The following is a 9,816-nucleotide window of genomic DNA, read 5'->3' as shown; positions in this document are numbered from 1 at the left end:
AGTTTCGGGAAACTGTCCCAGGCTGAACTGAAGACTCAGGCCAATTTCAGATTCCCAGCAAGGAGACTCTGAGCAGGAGCCTGGGTGTTATGTCCATCTGACCATGCAAAAGGGGTGGAGACACCATGTGACTAGCTGACACTCAGCTGGAGGGTTGGAGGTGATTGGTTTGCACACTGGACAGTGGTCCCAGGAAGCTCCTAGGCACGTGGGGAATGTCATGTGACCAGAAGATGCATGTGCAGATGTGTATATACATGTATACCCTACATACGTGTGTGGGGATGCCCTGAAAACTTCAAAAATTATGTAATAAAAGTAAATTTTGTAATAGAAATATTGTTAAAACTTCAGAAAGGACACAAAAGAAACTTAACTGATTATCTCTGGACAAGTTGGACTGAAGCATTAACATTTAGCACTTTCGTAACCAAAAACATTATTTTGTAATAAAACATTTTGTAATAACATAATTTTAAATAAAAATATTTATCAAAGATATTGTAATTGAAATTAATAAAGTATATATTAAATATTTTTATAATAAATATGTAAAAAAGTGACAAACACTCTACAGTATTTAAATGTTTAAAACAAGAAAACGAAGCCACACATAAGTATAAAAAATGCAAAACTACAAAAAGGTACAGAGTATTTGGGTGAGGGCAAGTTCATGTAGTTCTGTTCCAGGTATTTGATGGTGAAACCAGTTCCCGAGCTGGGGATTAGGGGCGAGCACAGGAGGGCACCCAGCCCAGAGATCAGATGTGAGCAAAAAGTCAAGGAAGGCTCCTCAGAGGAGGTGACCCCTCAGCTCCATCTTGGCAGGTGAAGTTGAGCCAGGAGGAGACTGAGCTGGGGGAGCTGACCTGGAGGAGGAGGGTCTCAGAGCGAAATGAGGAGCCTGTTAATTCCAGCAGAAGGCAGAAGTGAGCCGCTGAGAGCTCAGAGAGGTAAGGTACGTGGGCATGGAGAACATGCGCGGCTCACCTCCTCCAGGCTCTGAGCTGTGCCAAGAAGCGGGCCAGGCTCAGCCCGTACTTGGCTCCTCGGGGGCAACCGCACTCATGCATGAGAAGAGCAGCGTTCCTGTGGGTCAGACACCGCCGAGTGGCAGCCGCAGAGCTCGCCCCTTAGCCTGGCTGGCTTCTCCTGTCCTGGCCTTTGAATGTCGAGCCTGCGGAGCCCCGTGCTTTTGCAGGGTTTCTGCACAGGTCCAGTCCGGCAGCTCGCCTCTCTCTGAGCTCAGGCCCGCCTCACAGCACCGCCCGCCAGGCCTGGCTCCTTCCCTCCGCTACTGCTCCTTGTCTGCAGCCCGCCCCGGCCACCATCCAGGGCCTAGGCAGACAGGCGGAGCCTTCCGGCCTGGGCCTGCTATTCCCCAAACTCACCGGCTCACCGTCTCCCCATCTCTTTCCCTGAGGAGGCATGTGTCTTTGTGCTTCCAGTGGATCCTCTGCACTGCTTCTCAAAGTGCCATGTGATATCATACTCCTGACTCACGGGCGCAACCTGCAGAGGGCATTTGTTCATTCGCTCATTACACAAGTATGCATCAGGCGCACAGGTTGTACTAAGCATTGTTCTGGGCGCTGTGTTACAATCATAAACAAGATAGATGTGGACTCTGCCCCAGGGAGCATGCATTCCACAGGAAGGCATACAATAAACTTGAACATCATTCATCCTTCTCAGCCTTTTCATTTCCCCGGTGAAGGGTAAACGGAGTGCGATATGAAGTCAGCACTGGAGTGCAAGAGGGGCTCCCCAACTACTACCTGAGGGACTTCAAATAAAGCAAATCAGGCAATTAATCAGAAAATTACATTATTAAAATTTTTTTTTATTTAGACAGGGTATCACTGTGTCACCCAGGCTGGAGTGCAGTGGCACGATCACAGCTGAACACAGCCTTGACCTCCTAGGCTCAAGTGATTCTTCCATCCCAGACTCCCAAGTAGCTAGACTACACAGGGGCTTGCCACCATGCCTGGCTAATTTTTTTTTTTTTGTTTGTTTGTAGAGATAGGGTTTTGCCATGTGGCCTAAGCTGGTCTCTAACTTATTTATTTATTGGAGACAGGGTCTCACTCTTTCACCCAGGCCGGAGCTCAGTGGTGCGAACACGGCTAACTGCAGCCTTAGTCTCCTGAGTAGCTGGGACCACAAGCGCATGCCACCACGCCTGGCTGATTAAAAAAAAATTTTTTTTGTGGAGACAGAATCTTGCTTTATTGCCCAGGCTGATCTTGAACTCCTGGGCTCAAGTGATCCTCCCACCTCAGCCTCCCAAAGTACTGGGATTACAGGTGTGAGCCACTACTCCCATCCATGACATTACTTTTTATTGAAGGATCAGGTCTATTATCACAAACGTGGAGTTCAGATGGTAGGTCAGTCAGCGTGCTAGCTGGAGATGGGACATACTCTCCAAACAGCAGATTGAAGCAGGGAATGTTTGTGTACTGTGGTGTCCAGGAAGCCAGCGCTGTATGGGGAAGCACACCTAACATCTGCCAACCAGAAAGGGAGCCATCCAGCTGCAGCCCCAGGCCTGAGGGAGCAGGGGAAAGGGGCTGGGTCTAGAAGCCACTGGCAGGGCTGCATCGAGCCATCCGCCACTGGTGCTTCCTATTGGCCAGAAAAGTGAAGGTTGAGGATCTGTGATGTGTCTGAAGGTTAGTGTGGGTGGACAATCAAGTGTGGCACCGATCCAGGGGGCAGACATGAGTGCCCAGCATGGACAGAAACTTTCTCTCCATCCTTCTTGCCAGCTAACAGAGAGGATCTCACCTCGTCCTCCTCTGTAACAGTGGGGTGTGGAGAAAGATGGTGCTGAGTGGAGAGTGGTAGCAGGAGAAGTCACTGGCAGTAGTTTTAGGCTGACAGCATCTCTTTGAGTAGAATTACTCAAAAATGAAAAAGGGTTTCCTCCTAGAAAAAGGTGACTTGGGGCTTTTGTTGTGTGACTCCTTTGCAACCAGAGGGATTCTCTTCTCTCTTGACTTTGAAGGTTTTACACCTTAAGTCTGGGCTCCATAGACCTTTTGAAATTTGAAAATCACAGAGCCTGATTGTCGGCTGACAACGGCCAGCACCATCCATTGTTGCACTGCCTTCCCGTCCCCTGCGGCTTCTGTGTGGTTTTGTGGGAACCAAGCTGTTTGTGGAGAAAGCACACAGTTGAGCGTTCTTTGGAGAGGGACCTGGTGGGTGGGTGATTGTCATCCAGGACCCAGGCATGAATAAAGGGTGACCAATGAGAATAAATAATAGCGCACATGAGGGGAGGATGGACTTGAGGACTGTCCGGCCGGGTTCCCTGGGGCAAAGCCTTCTCTCTGAGCCTCCATTTCCTTGGTATTACACACTGAAGTCCTGAGTCCTGGGGATGGGTTTTGAGGTTTGGAATTCAACATGAAGTGACTCAGGCATTAATTTAAACTCTTTTTCCATTATTGAGTATCCATCTCCTCTTTTAAGATATATTCTAATCCGATCTGTCATTCCCTAGATGATGCCATTATCATCCCGCTTTAATCAGGTTTGAGGCTGGATGGTAAACTGAGTATCTGAAGTAGTCACACATTAAGACCAGTGAGGCCTAATTTCAAGGATGCAGTGCAGCAGAACAAGAGGAGTTTTGGGCTGTTCTAAGGGAGTTGATGGTTTCAGAATGTGTCCTTTGTAGTGGGGCATGCAGGACCCAGGGAGAGGATTCTATTGGCCTCTTCCCTGGGGAAGCTCAGAAGAGGAAGACCGTGGGGTCATCTACAGCTCTCACCACTGCTCTCACATCATTGCCCTCTACTCTCCCTCCTGGGTTCCCCTGACTCTTGGCTAGCATGTTGGACAGTCTCTCCCTGGTCTCACCAGCCCCTCCCAGGCCGTAGCTGCAGCACTTGCACATTTACTGTCAAAGCACAGCCAGTAAGGGCCTGGAGACCCCTAAGTGGACTGACTGCCTGGGTTTTCCATCTTCCTTCCTGGCCCCGGTGTGAAGCCGCAGCCCTTCCTTCCCCAGTGATCAGGGTCAGCTCCTCCCATCAAAGGGTCACTCCTGTTCTCCCCCTGGTGGGATCAGGACGTCCAACCTGCAGAGCCAGAGTTATGGGCATGGGCAACACGACTTCCCCACGTGGGCCACTGGAGTGATGGTGAGGGGCCTCCTGCTTCTTTGATATCCACCCCTGTGGAGTCTGCACAGCAACATGGCAAATGTACACTACATTCTGGAGGATGGGACCTCACTCTCACAGGGCATCATCTCCAAGCTGGCTTTTCAACAGGGTGACCCGGTGCTCCAGCAGGAGGGCAGCTTCCGGGTGGAGCCGTGTGTGATGCGAGCACAGCTGCTGGGGCTGGGTGTTCCTCCCACACTGCGGGATTTGCCTGTGTGCTTTTTCCACCTCCCTTCCCGGTGTCAGGGGTTGCTCTGGGGGAGGCCCAACTAAGACTTGAAGTGTGTTAGTTGTATGAGTTTTAGGTTATATTAGGTGGTATGGTTTTCTAGGGCTGCCATAACATTTTATCACAAACTTAGCAGCTTAAGCTACACGAATGTATTATCCTACACTTCTGACTTGGGTCTCCCGGGCTAAAGTCAAGGTTTTGGCAGGCTGTGTTCCTTCCTGGGGGCTCCAGGGCAGAGTCTGTGTTCTTGTTTTTTCAGGCAGTTGGCAGAGAGAAATTCTCTGTGGCTGTAGGCCCTGGGCCCCTGCTTCCTTGCTGGCCATCAGTGGGGGCTGTTCCCAGCTCTAGAGGCCACCCCGTTTCTTGACTGGTGACTCCTTCCTCCATCTTCAAAGCCAGCCATGGCAGGTCGAATCCTGTGACATCTCACCTCTCCTCCTCAGTCTCATCTCTCTGATCCAGCCCGGAAAGGTTCTCTGATTTGAAGGGCTCATGTGATTAAATTGGCCTTCCCCCACCCCCCACCAGATAATCCAGGATCATCTCTTTGCCTCAAGGTCTGTGTGCTTCATCACCTCTGTGTTCATATCAGTCAGGGTTTCCTAAAACAGAGCCAACAGGATGTGTGGATATACAGAAAGAGATTTATTTTAAGGAACTGGCTCATGGGGTTATGCAGACTGGCAAGTCCAAAATCTGCAGGGCTGGCTGGCGGGCTGGGGACACAGGGAAGAGTCCACGCTTTAGTCCAGTGCCCATCTGTGGGGGGACTCCTTCCTTGGGGGAGGTCAGTCTTTTCATTGCCTTCATGTCTTTACCTGACTGGATGAGGCTCACCCATATTAAAGAGGGCAATCTGCTTTGCTCAGAGGCCACCAATTTAAGTGTTAATCTCATCCAAAATACCCTCACAGCACACCCAGCATAGTGTCTGAGCACGTGTGTGGGCACCGTGGCCCAGCCAAGTTGACACACGAAATTAACTAATCCATCCACAAAGACCCTTTGACCAGGTAAGGTGACGAAGATTCTGGAGATTAGGTAAGCACATCTTTGGGGGCCATTATTCTGTGAACCATACTGATCTTTCCCTTTCTCTCTTCTACTAAAATCCAGAGCTTCATGTTTTCCTCAGTGATTCATGACACACAACCAAACCAATGGAGTGCGTGGCCCTGAGCTTTCCAGACCAACAGGGAGCACGTGGTACTGAGCTCTCTGGGGTAAGTGCTTCCTTAGGCCTCACCCTGAGACAGTCATCCTGGGCACAGAGCTGGCACCTTGGGGCCTCATGGTTTCTTGCTTCACCATGTCATGTAGGAAGGGGCTTCCTGCCTCCCTCCCTCTATCACTGTGCTGTACTCCCTCAGAGGAGAAGGCAAACGTGTTCTTAAGAGAATTACCCTTAACATGTACTGTGCTCTCCAGTCTCCGAAGTACTTTTCCTTCTTAGCAGCCCAGGAACCCCCCTCCTAAATGACATTGTTTTTATTGTCATGTGCAGACAATAAAACTCATAACTCACACCCCAAATAATCATAACAGGTGTTTTAAATTGTTGCAGTTAATTTTGAGCTCCCCAAGGTTCAAAGAAGCCAAGAGGTATGCTCAGGGCCCCAAACTTGCCCTGGCACCAGCTCTGAGTCTTTGCTCATGTCACCTGGTGGGAGCACGGCAGAAGGGGATGGGGTCAGCGTGCTTAGGGTCAGATGATGTGGAGGGAGAGGGGAGGTTGCGCTCCAGGAAATGACTGTGCTTATTTTGTCCAGCAGAGGCCAACAATGTTCTGCCTGAATACACTCACACATTCCTCACGTGCGCACACACTTATGCCCCACACCACAGTCACAATCATGAGACACATAGATTCATATATGCTCCACATACAACACACATGAACACCCATTCATACACCACACACACACATACCATCACCGCACAGCATGTACACACACATCCCATACACACGCCCACACAGGTACATATACTCATCAGTGCACACACATAAACTCTCACAACACATGGATTATATAAAACCCACCACATGCCACAAAAAGCACTGTAGGAAAATGAGAAAGCAGAGACCAGCAGAAGATAATGTAAATTAAACACCACTTCAAATCTTTCCAGAGCCAGAAATGACCACAGATAACATTTTAATGTATGTTCCTCAAGACATTTTCTGATGGGTTTTTCAAAAATAAAATAAAATGAAAGTAAACTTGCTTCATTGACTTAAAAAAGGAAATGAATGGCAGATGAATGGATAAATGAAATGTAGTCTATCCATACAACAGAATATTATTCAGCCTTAAGAAGGCAGGAGGCCGGGCGCGGTGGTTCACACCTGTAATCCCAGCACTTCGGGAGGCTGAGGTGGGCACATCATCTGAGGTCAGGAGTTCGAGACCAGCCTTGCAAACATGGTGAAAACCCATCTCTACTAAAAATACAAAATTTAGCTGGGTGTGGTGGCAGGGCCTGTAATCCCAGCTACTTGTGAGGCTGGGGCAGGAGAATAGCTTGAATCCAGGAGGCGGAGGTTGCAGTGAGCCGAGATGGCACCATTGCACTCCTGGGTGACAAGAGCAAAACTATGTCTCAAAAAAAAAAGAAAAAAAAAGGAAATTCATCTCAGCCTCCACAGTATCTGGGACTACAGGCATGCATCACCACACACGGCTAATTTTTGTATTTTTTTTGTAGAGGTGGGGTTTCTCCATGTTGCCCAGGCTGGTTTAGAACTCCTAAGCTCAAGCAATTAGCCCACCTTGGCATCTCAAAGTGCTGGGATGACAGGCATAAGTCACCACACCCATCCTAAAATGCTTGATTTGATGTTAAGTGTTTTTTGTTGCAATTAAACAAATGAGCAAACAAACATAACAGGAGATGGAAGGCTGTGTCTTGATCCGTGGGAAGGTGGGAAACAGCTGAGGGTCAGAGGCATCCCTTCCTGGAATCTCCTTCATCACCCTTCTTTGAAGATAGGTCCTCTGCTTTGAAGACAGGTCCTCTGTGTTCCTGGAGAGGGGTCACCGAGGTGTTGCTGCTGTCTCAGGGACAGAGGCGCCTCATCCACGATGATACTGTTATTACAGTGTCTGTCCAGCAGAGGGAGCCAGGTGTCCGGGAATGGCTCCCCTTGGTTCCTTCTCAACCCCGACCCTCCTGAAGTCTAGCTCCAGAACAAGCAGAACCAGATCCCAAACCTCACCTGGTTCTGTGCTCAGGCCCTCGCCTGGATACGTGGACACTGGGCAGAAGCATTACTTCCAGGGAGAGTGAAGGCCCAGTGGCCATGTGTTCCTCTGATCTGGTAGAAACACCAGGATGTTATTTCTTCCTCTTAGAAGAGGCCACTTGAGTGTCCAGAAAATGTTCTCTTACAACTATTTAAGAGTAAGAAGAATCACAGAATAAATATCAGGATAATGGTGAATCAGGGCTTGATCAGGAGAGAGACTACACCGCAATCTGAATGGGGAAGTTTGGTATAAAGAATTATGAACCGGCCGGGCGTGGTGACTCATGCCTGCAATCCCAGTACTGTCGGAGGCCCAGGCAGGAGGATCACCTGAGGTTGGGAGTTCGCGACCAGCCTGACCAACATGGAAAAACCCTGTCTTTACTGAAAATACAAAAATTAGCCGAGCGTAGTGGCACAAACCTGTAATCCCAGCTACTCGGGAGGCTGAGGCAAGAGAATTTCTTGAGCCCCGGAGGCGGAGGTTGCAGTGGGCCAAGATCATGCCATTGCACTCCAGCCTGGGCAATAAGAACGAAATTCCTTCTCAAAAATAAATAAATAAATAAATAAGTAAACTAAATAATTATGCACCATAAGAGGGGATTCCTGAGAGGACCCCAGGACACAGAGGATTGCAGACATAGGGAATGGCGCCTGGGCCAGCACCCACTGAGGGACAAGCAGGGAGTCAGGTGCTGTCCAGGGCACACCCCATGGTCAATCTCTTTTATGGCAGCAGCCCATCCACACGCAGGGTCGGGGGGATGCACTGTGGAAGGGGCAGGCCCCTCTCTCCCATGGCTCAGCTCCTCACAGCCTGTGTTAAACTCACCTGCCCTGCAGAGGCCATGGGCAGCACTGGGCACAGAGAGGAGAAGTGAGGGCCCTTCCTTAGAGGGACATAGGGGACAGTAGACACAAGTCCCCAGGAGTTTGTCGGGGCATGGTTGGTTCCATGGAGGGGAGGTGTTGGAACCCAACTCTGTGGGATGGCCAGGGCTTCCCCACTGCAGATCCAGGGTGGGGAGTCCAGGAAAGGGAGCATTGCTCCCTGGTGCAGGCTTAGGGGAACTGGCTGCCTCCCTCTCGCCTGACAACCCCATCCTACTGCTCCAGCCTGCAAGCTGTGTGCAACCGCCTCTGGGGCTGTGGGACTGAGTGGAGACTAAGACTCTCCTGGAGAGAGCTGTAGGGCCGGGTCTGTGCGGGATGTGGGTGGACACCTGGGCCTGGACCATCCTGTTGGTTTGTCTTGGCTGGTGTAGGGTGTGTGTGTGTGTGTGTGTGAGCCAGCCCCCTGCTGCCCTGGTCAGCTTGTTTTATGACCCCTGGTCTGTGGGCAGAAGACCTGGCTGTGGGCACCATCAGTCTCACTGGAGGCTCTGTGGCCACCCCTGCACCTGCTGCCCACCCCTCAGGCAGAAGGCAAGACAAATGATCAATTTTAATTAGTTTTGACTCCTTTGAATTAATTCTGGCTGTAATCAGGATTTCTTCAGTAAAAAAGCACAGAAAGTTCTGCTCTCGAATAAGGGTCTTGTTAAATAAAGTGGGTCTTTCTAAGCCAGGAGAAGGTCAGCTCAGCTCCTGGGAAGGTAGCAGTACCTACGGCTCAGAGGAGTGGAGGGCCCATCCATGTAGAAGCCTGGGCCTGTGCCCCAACCTCAGACCAGCATGTGCCCCCAGGGGTGGTGGGTGGGCCCTGGAGGGCAGAGAGGTGCCTCTAGCTGGCTCTCGGAAGTCCTGACCAGTGACAATTCTGAAGACACCATCAAGTGTCCACTGCAGCCAGGGCCTGTGCTAGGGGCTGAGGGTGACAGAGGCAACCCATCTGGCCAAGTGACCTGTGGCTGGAGAAACTGAGGCCCTCCTTCCCCTCAGGGACCCTGACACTCTTCAAGGCCAGGTCTTTGGTGGTGCCAGATACTCTCCTGTCCCTCGGTTTGCTTGTGGCTTGGTCCTTGGTGTGTGATATGTCTCTGTGTGTGTAGTTGCCACACCCTCCAGTCTCTCTCATACACACTGTTTCCCAAGTATACACTCACGAACACACCTTGTCTCAGACTCAAACACACACATGCCACACACACACCATACATCACACATTCCATGCACACACATGCATCTACACATACCCCACATGCACATTACAC

The sequence above is a fragment of the Nomascus leucogenys genome, chromosome 17 (genome assembly GCF_006542625.1).
Source record: "Nomascus leucogenys isolate Asia chromosome 17, Asia_NLE_v1, whole genome shotgun sequence".
In the NCBI taxonomy this organism is placed as follows: domain Eukaryota; kingdom Metazoa; phylum Chordata; class Mammalia; order Primates; family Hylobatidae; genus Nomascus; species Nomascus leucogenys.
Note: the sequence above shows the minus strand (reverse complement) of the source record.